The 15,094-nt window shown below is 48.8% G+C and overlaps 1 protein-coding gene across 4 annotated transcripts in view; it reads right to left on the reverse strand.

The window, feature by feature from the left end:
* Positions 1-15,094, reverse strand: part of raraa (retinoic acid receptor, alpha a) — a 159,793-nt gene that overhangs the window by 87,174 nt on the left and 57,525 nt on the right. The window contains exons 2-3 of one of the 4 annotated variants that reach the window (XM_029249492.1): positions 13,767-13,852; positions 1,086-1,177 (exon numbers count right to left, since the gene is read on the reverse strand). The gene's annotated coding sequence lies outside the window, so the exon portion shown is untranslated. Of the gene's footprint in view, positions 1-1,085; positions 1,178-6,029; positions 6,064-13,766; positions 13,853-15,094 lie in introns of those variants that run through there. The other 3 variants (XM_029249493.1, XM_029249491.1, XM_029249495.1) reach the window with 3 other exon arrangements.

Here is a 15,094-nt window from a genome sequence, read left to right on the forward strand (position 1 = left end):
GCGTGTGTGTGTAACTTTAAATGTCAATTTGGGGAAAAAGTATGAACTAAATGAATGTGTCAGATGTCATATAGGGAAAAGACGTGATGGGAGCGTGTTCCACTATGGTGATCTTTCTGCAAACTTTAACTCTAAAAGACGGGGGAATTGATGCGGGGGAAAAACAGCTCGCTTCAGACTCTACTGCAAGACGAACAACCTACAATATCCTCGCAACCCTCACTAAGGTGAAGCTAGCTGTGTAATGGCCCAAGGTTCTGACACCCAGTACCTGGGTGATGCAATCTCAGCATTACGTTGTGTATATCTGCGATCTGTATACTTGCAACTTATGCATCACAGCCGCAGAGAACGCAGCAGAGATTCTCACCACCTGTACACTTGTGCTTATGGTGAAGTGACAAAGTGATTTGATTTGATTTGGATTTGAAACACAGCACAGCTCACCGGGCTCATCCAATCCCACCTCAAGTGCGGTCCTTAACATCTGGGTAGATGGGCTACTCGAAGCACATGCATGTGTCTGTGCATCCCTGGGTGGGAAATGCCAAGTCCTTTTGGGTAGACATGTTTGCACAAGGATGCCATTGCAGCCACTTCACATCTCACAAACTGCTCCGATATGGTGGAATGACCATATTTAAGAAGAGTCTTAAAACTCACCTCTTCTAGACTCACTTCTTCCATGATCTGTTAAGTTCATGTAATGTGCTCATGCTCTATAACTTTGAGATCATAACTGTTGAATAGCGGATAAACTTCCATGCAGCTACTCGTGCGATGTAAATGTTTTTAAAAAAAATTAAGAGGAATGCAATTAGGAATTACTTGGACCAACCTTTTTTCAGGTACTCAGGTGATGTACACTGGTTCATAGGGTGGAAAGTAAAACTAACTGCTGTAGAATCATGCGCCTGCGTATAAGTCTCTTTACGCTGATGTGATGCACACATTGTATTTTCTGTGAGATGTATGTCACTTTGGAGAAAAGCATCTGTTAAATGAATAACTGTAAATGTAAAAACCTGTCAACTGAAAATGAGCACACAGAACTGACCCCTGGAAGGAGACTCAAGCTCACTCACTGTAGTAGATTATACACAAAGATGTGCAGGAATCATCCAGCATGATCTTCCCATTCCTTGTCGTTCTCTCATTTTCACCCACGTCCTATAACCTGGGAGCAAACATATAATGCAGTGGGTTGGAGAAAGACTCTAAAAAGCATCTCTCATCATGTCCTTTCCCTGATGTGAAACATTCAAAGACACAGAAACCACATTCTGATAAATCTGCTTCTCCAAAAGTCATCGGCCAGAAAACGTTGGCCCAACCGTCTCCCCGACCCTTTTGCTGTGTTCTACCCCCTCTCTGAAAACTCTCCCGCTTGCCAAGCTAAATGTCACATGTATTACAGAAGACCCATTTTAGCACTTGTTTACGGGTGTCCTTAGGTCTTGGAGGGGATTCAGGGCCGGCAATTAAAATGAATTCAATTACAGGACGTGGAAGGGTTGGGAGGTGGGGCTCACTGTGCAGGCTGGCTGCACAGTTGGGGTTACACAAGGTATTTCTGTAGTCCTGCTGCTCCAGCTTCAACTTAGGCACAGTTGCAGAGCAACACGGGACTGGAAAATAAGATTCGTGAGGACAGCTCTGTGAAAAGGTGGCCACAAAAACAGGCAAACGGACGGATGTCAGTGGGGAGGAACAAAGACAGAATAGGACTCGGCTTTCTAAATGCATGCACCACTTATTGCTCACGTCCTCAGCATGTGAACATGGACCACAAAGGAAAGAGAAAAAAAAAAAAAAAAACGTATGGGCACATGACCACAAACCAAAAAACAAGATTAAAAAGAGCATGGTGAACTAAAAAGAAACGAGCAGGCGGCGGCTGGGGTGTCCTCGGCAGTAAATGAAAGAAGAGCGCGTGCTGGTCCGGAGTACAAGCGGCACAGTGTCACGAGTAGCTCCCACAGCATCCCGCTCACCAGCAGAGGCACACCGGCAGGTGGAGGGAACGTCACGTGCAAAAGCCACACAAGAGGCCTTCTTACGTTATTTCAATTAACTGATGCTTTCTTGAAAGTGACCTGCGACGTTAAGCTACCTACAAGTATTTACCCATTTACACAGCTTGGCAATTTCCTTTCACCCATCTTCTTGCCTGCTTGTCCTTCTAGGGTCGCGGTGGCAATAGGGAGAGCACAGAAGCCCAAACGTCCCCATCCCTCGCAACTTCTTCCAGCTCAGCCTGGAGGATCCCCAGCCGCTCCCAGGCCAACTGGGAAATATAATCTCTCCGGTGGATCCCGGGCCGACCTCGGGGCCTCGTCCCAGTTGGCCGTGCCTGGTGTACCCCTAAAGGCAGGTGCCCAGGGGCCATCCTTACCAGATACCCGAACCACCTCAACCGGCTCCTCTCAATGCGGAGGAGTAGCGGCTCTACTCCGCATTCATCCCGGCTGGCAGAACTCCTCACCCTGTCACGGAGAGTGAGTCCCACCGCCCTGCGGAGAAAACTCATTCCAGCCGCTTATATCTGATATCTTATTCTTTCATTACCCAGAGTTCATGACCACAGGTGAGGGTAGGCACGTAGACTGACCGGTAAATAGAGAGCTTTGCCTTATGGCTCAGTTCCCCCTTCACCACTCCAGTCTGCAGCCAATCTCACAAAGAGCCGATCTGGCATGGCAAAGAGGCGTCGCTCTTCGGGTTGCCATTTTAGCCCCACCAAATCATCACCCAACAAACTGTTTTTCTTTTTAAGATTAATTCTCAGTGAGAAAGCTAACATTTTGGACAAAAACAGTGCTTCTTATAACATGTTACTCAGCTGCTGCTACACTCATGCTAATGCTGCTCTTCTGAACTGGCCACAATTCAACGTGCCTTCTGATACTCACACCGGGGAGAACTGCACTACCTAGAAGTTTATTAAGATGTACTAAATAGCGGTGAAAAAATAAAACAGCCATTAAGAACAATGTTTAAAGGTACGTTTCCCAAGACACACGATACAGCTTGTAAATCAGCAGGTAGCGCAACGGTTAGACTCAAAGGATCTGGGTTCAAAGCCCACCTCGTGCTGCAGCAGCCTAGAACAAAATCCCTAGGAACAGTCCCTAAAACTGTCCCAGTAAAAACTATCGATGTATAAATGAGAAAATCGCCGAATGTACCTTTGCACCGTAAACTGCTTTGGAGAAAAGCATCCGTAAAACTAAAGGAAAAATTGCGATCAATATGGAAAATGTATGTTGAGAAAGTACGAAGCATACAGGTCATACCTTAAACCGGGCTTCACGGCGAGAACCACTCTGTCTGAAGTCCACGCTAGTGTGGCGAGAACCCCCTCGGTCTGTGTCCTGTTTGCGACGTCACATGGGCTAAAGCGGAGGGTCTGAGCAGTATGGGGTTTGGGGCAGGATGAGTCAGCTCGAACCCTAATCGCTGCACAATCTGCCCTTTTTGGTTACTGTGTAGCATGTTTTCCATCAGTCTCATACAGACAAGACACACACATCTCATACTTGCCACTCGCTCCTGCCACCCAGCACCCTTCCCTTCCCATGTATGCATATATTATACGGTCTGTACTGCTCCAGGTTTGAGAAGAGGCCCTACAGTGCTCAGCCCAAACAGGTACAGCACACACAGAAATGCAAACCACCTGATCAGCAATCGTCATAATGATGATTGCAATTAGGGTCATCAGCTTAGCTGGCACTACTACGATATGACTCAGCGATGGTGTGCGGGGGGGGGGGGGAGGCTCCACCGGAAAAGGGAAAGGACATCCGCGAAAGCTCTGTGGAGATGGTGAGATAAAGCGACCCATGCTGCTTCGCTGCATCTCCATTTTGTTTGTTCAAGGAGCAAAGAAAAACGGAGCGGAAAACTTGAGATAACAATCCCACAGCAGTTCATTAATATTAAAGAGAGTTAAGATGACAAATTAGTCATGCCCCTGCTGTGTTTGAGACCGTTGTACCCAGCACGGGTGAAAGACATTAATCGGGGGGGGGGCTGGGTGGGCAAGGACAATAATAACATCCTCTAATGTTGATGTCACCACTGAGAGAAATCTCACACATACACTTTACACTGGGAAGGAAAAAACACACTTGGTCATCTTCACATGCACATGGTGTTGCGCTATGATCGAGAACGTTGGTAAGGCAACCGTTAACCACACACCTGGCTGTTTGCATGCAGTGTCCCTCTGTGGTGCGGAGGAAGGGGAGAACCTTTCACCCTCTGCAGCCGGAAGGTGAAAAATCATTGATCAGAGCTTTTCGATGAGCTGCTCTTCATTCCTGGGGGGCCGTGCGGTCGATGAGCATGGATTGCGCAACTGATTGAGCGGCATCTCAGACTGTGAGTCAGCAATATTATTCCTCTCGAGCATGCATTTCCTGTGCATACACCTGCACGCATGTCCATTTACTGCTCGGGACCCGGCACCACCCTTGCCCTCGCACAAAGCTCAACAGAGCCACCCCCAGAAAGTAGACAACACAACGCATTCAACGTCCACCAGATATCCCGGTGGATTCTCATGACAGTGATTACAAGAGACGAAAGGAATATAAAAGTACCAAGGACTTCCGAGGTGTGTATTGATTTCAGCTCTTCTGTATATTGTTTCTTCCTATAGCACTTTTTGTTCTTGTACAGTATTTCTGATAAGAATGGGGGGAAAAAAATTAAGACTGCTTAATTTCTTGTGGTAAAAACAACTACATATCCCATAGTTCCAATGGCCCAGAACAGAAAACTGGAAAAAAAATGATTACGAAAATATTACAATCAAAAACATCAAGTTAGCACTCAGCTAGAATGCTATTATTAGTTGTAATTCACTTTTTTTTAATCTAGAATGGCAAAGAGGGGTGGACAGCCACTGGTACATGAACCCCCAGAGGTTTTTTTTTTAAAAAGAAAAACTCCCTTGACTTTCAGTTGGGAGTTTGATCCACACTACTGAAGCATAGTACTTGTCTTGAATTGCTCCAGTAAACACGATCCAACTGTAATATCAGGTGAATCACTGTAAGTAGTTTAACATTGAGTTGCGTTGGAAAAAAAAGTGTCAGTTAAAACTATTAAATAAAAAAGTAAGATTTTACTACTGATGCAACTCAGATGGGAACTGGAAGAAACACAGCACACTCCTACATAACCTCCAGCTGCCATGGCCCCTGCACCGCGTCCCACGTCTCCGACCCCGGTGTGCACCGCCCCAACACCCGCGTGGAAACATGCTGGCACAAGAATAAGCAGCGAGCCGCTTGGCCCCGGCGCATGTAACCCGTGGCCCACTGCGAAAGCCATTTAACTCCAGTGCGCAGTCCTCCCTGGGAGATTTATTCCACATCTCCTGCCGCTCCTGTGAGGGTAGAGACACACGACACGGCCTCACCTCCTGAAGCAGTCAGCGGGCAGGAGGCTGGAACGCTTTGCGCAAACAAAGTGGAGATCGTCAAAGCTCCACGTTCCACTTTTGGATCTACCTGCACTAGAAAGCAGCACGTGGCCACTTTGGTCCAATTCATTCAGGTCCGACAGAAATGAAGGTGTGTGTCCTCTCCAATGGGAGAGCAGCAGAGCCCATCACCGCAGCCCTCTTTGCAGGAGCTGCTGCGGTCAGGATCTTAAAAGGGCCCAGTACGTCTACACGTGCACTCGAGAACGAAAGTCCAGTGAAACCGGAGAAGATGGGGCGAAGCGGGGGGGGCAGAAACACGGGATGATGAAATGGCATTTTATCTGATCAGCCCAGCCCTGTCGCTCCCAGTTTCAGCTTTGTTTTTATTTCAATCTCTAAACAAGAAGGCAGGCCGAGCCAGACAGGAAGAGGCACTACACCAGGGAGCCTTGTTAACAGTTTCCACTCTCCGCTGCGCTCACTCATAGACTGCATGCGTGCGTACACACACACACACACACACACACACACACACACACACACACACCCTCAGAGTTCTCCATACACATACTATGCTCACATATTAACACACCTTCCCATCACATGGGCAGCTCAGATTCTTCTCCCTTGACAGAAGGGGAAGAGAAGAAAAAAAGACAGATATCAGTTCCTGGGAAGGCAATGTAACCTGACAGCAGCTCCACAGTGAATGTAAGCACCCTCCCCCCCCCCCTTCTGAGTATATGGCGCTATACCAAGGAGGTGTAAAAACCACCCTCTTTCTACATAGCAAAAGACTGATTACTGCTACAGCATTATTTCACGGCTACAAACATGACAAAGATTAAACTTCTAGCTCTTACACACACATGAAACGTGCACAGGAAAGGAATATTATGCATGTCTTGCTGGGAATAGATGTTTTCATGAGGGGTTAGAGCAACTGGCTCCCTGGTGTCCGAGAGCGGGGATGAGGGGGATGGGAGTCTGGTCCCAGAGGAAGAGTGGGTGACTGCAAGCCTCACTCCTGACACATCTTAACTATTAGGACCATCTCAGTGTACAAAAAAGGAGGGCTTTTCCAGGCATGAGCTGACCTTGACAGCACCCCAAAGCCCCACCCCCAGGCCTTGGCAAGGGGGTTGGGATCTGGCACTACAGCGTATCGGAGGCCTCCTGCACGCTGTTCGTCGCCACATCTCTCACACAATTACCCAGATTAAATCAATCAATCAGGGAGCAGATAATGCAATATAGGCTGGCCCCTTCATTAATCACCCCCGCATCTCTTGCGCGGATGGCTGATAAGTCCACCCATATGACTGGAGGGGACCCAGTCGTGGAGTCCCCGTGGGCTCAGTGCAGTCCCTAGCCTGTGTGTGTGTGTGTGTGTGTGTGTGTGTGTGTGTGTGTGTGTGTGTGTGTGTGTGTGTGTGTGTGTGTGTGTGTGTGTGCTCGCTCGCTGAGGGATACATACACAGAGCACCACAAAACACGGGGCTTCTCCATCTTCCATTCAAACCAACAGGTCACCACTGCTAACCTTGCATGCACGCACACAACGCTCACACTCTTTTCCTATGGGTGGTGTCAAAAACAGGACAAGTGAAAAGATAACAGCTGCCCCACTGGATCCTTGTATAAGGTTAGTGTGCCCAGAGGGTGTTGGCCTTGGACCCCGAGAGGTCATTTTCCCCTGGATCGATGCTGCAAGGCCCTTTTTTTTTCGTCTGTTCTTGTATTTAATTTTGGCTTTTTCCACATGGACTGTGTATAATGTTAATAGCTCGCGTGTTGATTCATTATGCTGTCGCCAACGTTGACTGTGTCAAGTCCACACGTTAAGCAGTCCGACGCAGCCGGTCGAAAGAAGGCTGCCGACAAAAACACTCAACTGTGTCGCCGTTTACTAACAGACGTCAGCATCATAAATGAACATATGAAACAGAAGGAAAACGGAGGACTTCTGAAGGTCACCATACAGACGATCAGAAGGGGCGAAAGCGACTACGGCCGGGTGTTTGTGGAGCTGCCGTGCATTTGTTTGAATTTACTGATTAACAGAGGGGAGGGGGCGAAACCATTAAAGAGAAGCATTTTCACGCAGACAATGACCTCATTCCTACAGCAGCCGTAGAGGGACTCAAGTGCGTGAAGACGTGGAGGAAAGAAGAACTAAAAGCAACCCTTCAGTTCAGAGCCCGTTACACAATATGTAAAGGGATGGAGTCAACGATGGGATGAGCGAAAAAATGAGACGTGAATGTGTTTAGGGGGCGATGACGGAACGAACCACTTCCATTAATGACATCAGAGAAAGGGCACATGCCTCTATGCCTATGAGTGTCGCTAGTCCTTTAAAGTGCCACATTTTTTGCATAAGTAAGAGGGACACCGAGTGCTTCCCTTTAGCCTCGCCCCTTCTCCCCCCACCGATTTGAGAAATGCTCCCAATATACGTGCAACCTTATTGCGAGAGAGGTGCTAAAAGCAGGTTGCAAGGATATGGCAAACACAGCCCATTTCGCTGGAGATTCGACAATGCACAACTGCCACTAGTGAGCACTTTTACGACAGCAAAGAGATCCGGGCAAAGAGTGTCAAAGAAGGTGAGGATCACATGTGCACACAAGTCATGTTACATGAACGCGGTATGGAGGCCACACGCAAACACACAAGAAACGGATGCAAAAATAGGAAAACCTGGTTTTTAACGTGTGCGTCTGCGCACGTGCGGCAGGGGTGTGGGGTAAACCCATTACTTCTCTCAACTGGATTTTCTCTCTGCGCCTGTCGGTGCACATGATGGCAAAATGCAAATGGTTCCCGAAGCAAACAATATTACATTTTGAGAATCACATCCATTTTACAGTGAGGACACAGGGAGATGTAGGCAGCAAATGATAGATGGCTGTCTGAACTTTAATCAGAAGTGCGCCTGTGGCATTTTCGGGGAGGTATACAGGTTAATCAGTCAACTGCCATCACGTGAGCAGGCCCAATGCCAGCCGGCGATTCGTCTTTTCGCCCAACAGTACCCCTCCCCCCGCTCTATGGAGGGAACAAAACGGCCGGCAGATCAACAATCTCAGAAGTTCACAAGTGGGACTGGATCAAGGGGGGGGGGGGGGTTGGAATGGTCACATTCAATAAACACATATCCCCTTGCACTGATCAAGGGGCAATAATGTGCAGGAAAAAATTATTTCTATTAGCACTCTTTGCGGCAACTTTGAAGAATTTTAGAAGAAAATGTCGGTTAAAGGTACAAGAGCTGGGCCTTTGTCCTCAGGCTTGAACAATCCTGATGAGATGATAAAAGAGGCAAAACAAGAACGCTGCCAGACACACAGTCCAGGACAGGAAATGAAGTTAGGGGTGCGAGGGGAGGCAGAATAAACTTCGCAGGCAGTTGCCACTCATTTGCAGGGCTGTGCTGAGCGTGACCCGGAGTTACACTAACAAACAGCGTGCGCTGCTAGGGTTGTCACTGCGTCTATTTACGGGTTTTCTAGAAACCAGCCAGAAGCACTTGTTTTTGTTTTTAATATGTTTTCTAGGATGTTGCAGAAGGACAAGGGTTGTGCAATGCTGCTCTTAAAAAGTGACCTTTGGAGGGGTCAACTTGGCAGCAAGAAGCGACGGCGCCTTCAGCTGCTGCATGTCATTGTCCTCCCACTGCGTCTGTTTACATGTTTTTTTTTTTTTGCGTTAAATTGCACCATCAAGTTCCTTAAAGGAGGGTAACATTATTGCTTCAAACCATTTCAGTTGCGGTGCATGTCTCTGTCCTTTCGTGAGAAGTGGCCAATAACCTTCCAAGGCTAATAGAAAGCCGTGATGCTACCAAATGCAGGACGTGCCGTGCTTCCCTTCACCTGCAAAGACATTCATATAGCGCATTTAATATAATGATCCTCAGCCTCTGCAAGGGACACGAGGGTGATAGCCACAGCTGGCTTGTGTTAAAAAAAAAAAAAAAAAAAGAGAGAGAGAAAAAGAAAACACAAAACAAGGAAACAAAGACAAGAAGTGTCAAAGAGATAGGAGGACAGATAGTGTTGGGGTACCGGCGCCTGAGCGACGGACGCATGCCCTTGTCCTACTTGGGTGACCTTTATTAGGAACCGTTACTGGGGCTGGCGAACGCAGGGCTGGGCAGGTGTGATGTTTGCGCACGACTTGTTCTCTCTCACCCTGCCCCCACCCGTGACGTCCTGCCAGGACCCGAGCCTGGAGACGCAACCGCTCGATATTGCACCTTCGCAAATTGTCACATCCGCTTGGCAGCGAATAGGTCAAGCGTGATGGGGCTGTCAAGTTGTCCCCCCGCACCCCCAGTGATAGAGCCCCTGCCCGCTCAACCTTCACTGCTGTCAGCCCAGCTGCCAGTTGCTGATGTACACGCCGATGTCTCCTGCTCAGGTGTTTATTAAGCAGAGCCCGGCGCCCCTTTCGGGAGCGCCCGTTACGATCCCCGCAGAACCCGTTGCGTATTCACATTGTCCTTGGGGACAACTTCGTAATGTGTTTATTGAAGTCACATTACTCTGCCGTGACTTCAAACCGACTCGTTCCGTCGGGAGCGTGAAATTCAATTCGGTCCAAGTGCTCTAAAAAAAAAAAAAAAAAAAGCCTTTCGAGATGGAATCCAAAGGACGCTTCCCTGCAGGACAACGAGGGGAGCACCGGAGCGACACAAGCAACTCCCCTTCCTCCGTGAAACTCCGCGACTGCTGGCATGTCTCAGTCCAAGTGCGCGAGGGGCACTTATCCAGGATCGTGTCCTAAATGGGCACAGAACAGGAAACAGCCCGACATCTTCAACGGCAACACCTTTAGCGGGAGACTAAAAGCTCCACTTGAACCTGAACAAAATTTGTTCTCATCCAACATTCCCAGCTTCTGAAACAAAACGGATATCTTTTAAAAGGCCCCAAGGTTTCACATCAACGCATCGTGCGATAAAAAGCATTTCAAGAGGGAAATACCTGAGCGCTACTCCAACGTACCGTGAGCTGCTGAACGCGTCAACCGCTGTAATAATAAAGGCATCAGGATTTAGCACTTGCAAACATGTCCAAAAGATCCCTTTTACCACAGTGCTGGTAAACGTATTTACAAGGTAATAAAAAAACAACTATCTTGAACATTCTCGGCAAATCCCTTTTGCTTTCCTTCATAAAAATCACCGGATAACCGATCTGGCCCAAAAAAATTTAAAAAAACAAAAATACCACAGCGTATCCTGGAAGTGAACGGAAGCCGCCGTTTACTGGTGAGGATGGCCAAGGCTAGCGGCGACGTATGCACAGGGCGAAATGACCTCGCCCTGATTCACACGCACGAAGCACGAGCCCTTCCCGGCAGCAGCTCCGCCGAAGAGCATTACGGTGGAGGAGCGAGCCACCAAGCCCATCTGTCAGTGCCGCAAACCTTGGGCCCGGGAGCACTGTTATGGATGAGTCCATCTCCTGGCCACCTCTCCGGCACTGCTGTCACGACGCACGCACTGTAGGGTGGGGGGCTGGAGAGAGACAGATTCTCCACATCCCCCTCCCCTATTTACACAAAACTTTCATTACCACCAATTTACGCAGGAGCCATATCTGTGCCATTACGCCACAGCTCCATAAATCAGCCTAATCTTCCTCTCGGGCCCTTAAATTACACTTCCCCCGGCGGTTATTAAAATTTGTCGCTGCACCAAGAGCCGTGCGTCGGACTTCGGCTGCCGCCTACACGAAACTCCCGATAAATCTCGCGCAGACGGCCCTTCTCGGAATTTGGCTCCGCGTACTGAGAAAAATCAAAGATTGGGCAATATGCGACACACAAACAACTCAAACGGGCCACGCGTGTTTCCGATGGCCTCATGGAGACGACTCCCTCGCTGGCTCAGCCGGTCGCGCGCACGCGCGCACCCCCGGATGGGACGTGTGATGAATAGCGTAATTGAGCACGGCGCCGGCTAATGTTGCCTTACTTTGATTCAGTGGAAAGTAGAACGTGATTACCTTTCAGGATTTATCGTTATTTCCGCCCTAGTAAAATAGAGTCGAGGAACGGCCGCACTCGCACGAGCGCCGTCCATTTCCCCGGGCGGGCACATTTTCTCACGTGCGATATTCACATCCATGGAGTGGGGAGGATTCGCATTCCAAGCACAACTGAAGCCACAAAGAACGGTCTCCTACAAGAAAACCATTACATAGTGCACGAAATGCACGATAACACCGGTGTACCCACGAAACGGTCTACTCCCTTAGATGGCGGCACCTACAGCGATGTCCTCAGGCTTCCTCTACAGGTGGATGCGGCCGCTCCAACGCACATCGCCCCCTTCGCCCTATAAACGATAAACGCGGTTCAAACGCGGCACACGTCTCTTCTTTCCAGGCTCGTGCGTGTGAACGTCGTGCGGACTTGCGTTTGAGACCACGGGCGCCGTGGAGGAGCGACATTGCTAAAGGGAAGTGGCAGTGCCATTATTGTGGCCTTTCCCTAATACCACATTATTGGTCTTCCTTCATTGCTCTGTCCAAATTTGGCCTGAAGGTATAATATTCTTTGATAAAGTGCTCGCTGCTAGTTACAAACATTTCCGCGCGCGCGTGTGGCACATTTTCCTGTGATAATGCTCGAGTGCAAAATAAACACCGCTGACACATGTAGTGGTAATAAAAGGCCGATAAAACAAGTGCTCTGTTTGTCCTCGCCAAGTGCGCCGTGCTGATAGGGTTCCGGCGAGACCGAAGCGCACCGGCACGCTACTCTCCGCACCGGCTTCTCCTGGTCAGCACGTGCTCCGCTGCACAGCTCGGTTCCAACGCCACGATGGACAGAAAAACACTACTGAATCAGCAGGGGAGAGAAATATTTACAGTGTGCAGGAGCATCCGTGCGCCTTCCCTAATAATTAAACTCCCTGCTCGGCCCACAGAAATCACACATCAACACACAAACGCACCGTTGTTCTCTCACACACAAAAAAAAAAAAAAAAAGGACCAATCTCCATCCTGGCCTTGGGCCCAGGTGATTAAACAATCATTCATTCTCCAAATACTCATTGATCGTTTCCAGCGGCGCACCGAGCCGCATATTGGCGTCAATAAGGATGATGTACGACTTTAACGGTAAAACTCACTTCCATGAAGCAACGCTGCCGTTCCCCCCCGACATCTTACAGAGCACATGTAGGAATACGAGTTCTGTTAACTGGCGCCTCACTCTTCATGGAAGAACAGGAAACAGGCACCCGACCCACCCCTCTATGGATAGCAACCACCCTGCGACTCTGGTAGAGCCAGCTCCCGCGAGCCTTAGCCATGGCACATTCCCAGCTGTGTAAACTCCTGTCCGATGGCGGTCCTGAGCAACCAGTGCACCTTGGCTGTGTGTGGCTCAGTGAGGGGGACGTGGGGCAGCTGGTAGCGTAGTGCATTGAGCTAAGGCTCTCACCTCTTCTGCAAGTAGAGCTACTGCCCGTGGATTTAAAGGTCGCAGGTTCGATTCCAACCTCTGGCTGTAGTACCCTTGAGCAAGGTACTTACCCGAAATTGCTCTAGTAAAAATACCCAGCTGTATTTAGGGTGGGAGCAGGTGCTACCGGTGCCTGCTGTGCGGTGGGTCTGGGGATCGAGCCCTGCTGGGGATGCCTTGTGACGGACCGGTGCCCGGTCCCGGGCGCGTCTCCTTCCGTCTTGCGCCCTGTGTTGCCGGGTTAGGCTCCGGCTCACCGCGACCCCGCTCGGGACAAGCGGTTGTTGACGATGGATGGCTGTATAAACGGGTAAATAACTAAGTACGTTAACGCTGTAAGTCGCTTTGGAGGAAAGCATCAATTGAATGAGTAAATGTACGTAACGTAACATGTGGGAGGCACACACCCCTGAACGGTGCTCTCGGAGGACACGGAGCTCGACTAACGCGCACGCCACCGGACTCAGACAACTGTAAGTGACTTTTAACAAAATGTCACTTCTTAATTTTTCTCCCCAGAAGATCTTCTAATTAAGACGATAGCAGGGAAGCAAGAGGCTCTGAAAAGAGCACGTTTTATGCTTTAAGTCCTGCAGCTTATAATGGATACACTAAATGAGAGAGACAGAAGAAATGGCCTTTGGTGGGAACTGCATGACATGCATCACAAAGACATAAACTTTGAAAAGACTGAACATAAAAGAAGAACAGAGTAATACAACAAAACAGAAATGCTGATGTGATGAGCCACGGTTAATAGCGAACACTGTGCGTCGCTCTCAGGACGCAGACGTGGCAAAAGCCACAGCCTGACCACAGTGCTGGGCAGAGGGGTGTCCTCCTTACCTGATGTCAGGGAGTGGTGTGTGTTGCAGTCCACCCTGCTTCCAGAGACAACGCCGGCCACATTGATCGCCCTTTCCCTATGTCAGCTGCAGGACAAGAAAGAGAATTAGCTTTAAATTAAGTTTATTAGCTGTACTAGCTAGAGGGGAATGCAGGGCCATGTTGTCGTCATGGTGACACTGGCCTGGGGGGGTAAAAAAAAAAAAAATTACAGCTTGCTTTTGAAAAACTAGAAACAATGAGAATTGCAGAACATTTTCCAGGCACTGCCTACCAGGAAAAATTCTAAACATTAATTTTTTTATTTTATTTTTCTTGAGGGAAAAAAAAAAAAAAAAAAAGCAAGTTGTCTAGCAATGTTTTACCATAACCGACAGGTCAACTCGGACATTTCAAACAGTGTAGAGCATCCATACGTAAGCGGTGCCCAACAAACTTTAGACTAACAATATCTAGCATGGATCATTTCCACAACATTTTTCAATTGATAGGAGTACTCTTCCGACTGTGGATAAAGGACAATATCTTGCACCACCCACAAAAGCTCGTATCGCACAACCAGAGCTGTTCGTTATCAAAGACATGCTATGGTTACCCGTACAAATCCAATGCAAGACACAAAAAGATCATACAGAGACTCAGACTCACAAAGCGGGGTCATAAAAATACCTTGGTTTACACTCTGACAGCGAGAGAGTGACAACACGGTGGACCTGAGGGATTTCGACATTAGTGCTACGGACAACAACACAATCGGAAGCACTCCTTTTTCAAATCTACGTCTCGCAGCCAGCAGTAAGAATGCGTTCACGGCAGCGGCCCCTCACCTGTGGAGAACGCGTGTCGAGATGCGGAATCTCCGACACCGAGTGACGCCGGCAATTAAAATCAGATGCTTTCCCCAGATGGAGCCTAACCCGGCAACACAGGGCGCGAAGCTGGAAGGGGAGGGGACGCACCCAGGACGGGACGCCAGTCCATCGCAGGGCACCCCAAGCGGGACTCGAACCCCAGACCCACCAGAGAGGGGGACCTGGCCAAACCTGCCGTATCACTGCGCCTCCCAATAAAATAACAGCGATCCGCTTGATTCGTAAAATATAAAGCTGAACTTTACTATGCTGAGGAGCTACATTGTGACATGACACAGTGTAATAAAACGTACAACACGAGCCATTCTGAAGGTTTTAACAGAATAACGAAGGTGTGAGAAACAAAGTGAATTATTCTAGCGCCAAAGTAAGAAGTGGCCTGAACGGACAAGAAAGAAAGCACTCCCGGAATGACGCTTCTCATCTAAGCCACACAACATATTTCTCGGATGGTTC

Source organism: Scleropages formosus, chromosome 25 (assembly GCF_900964775.1).
Source record: "Scleropages formosus chromosome 25, fSclFor1.1, whole genome shotgun sequence".
Classification (NCBI taxonomy): Eukaryota; Metazoa; Chordata; class Actinopteri; order Osteoglossiformes; family Osteoglossidae; genus Scleropages; species Scleropages formosus.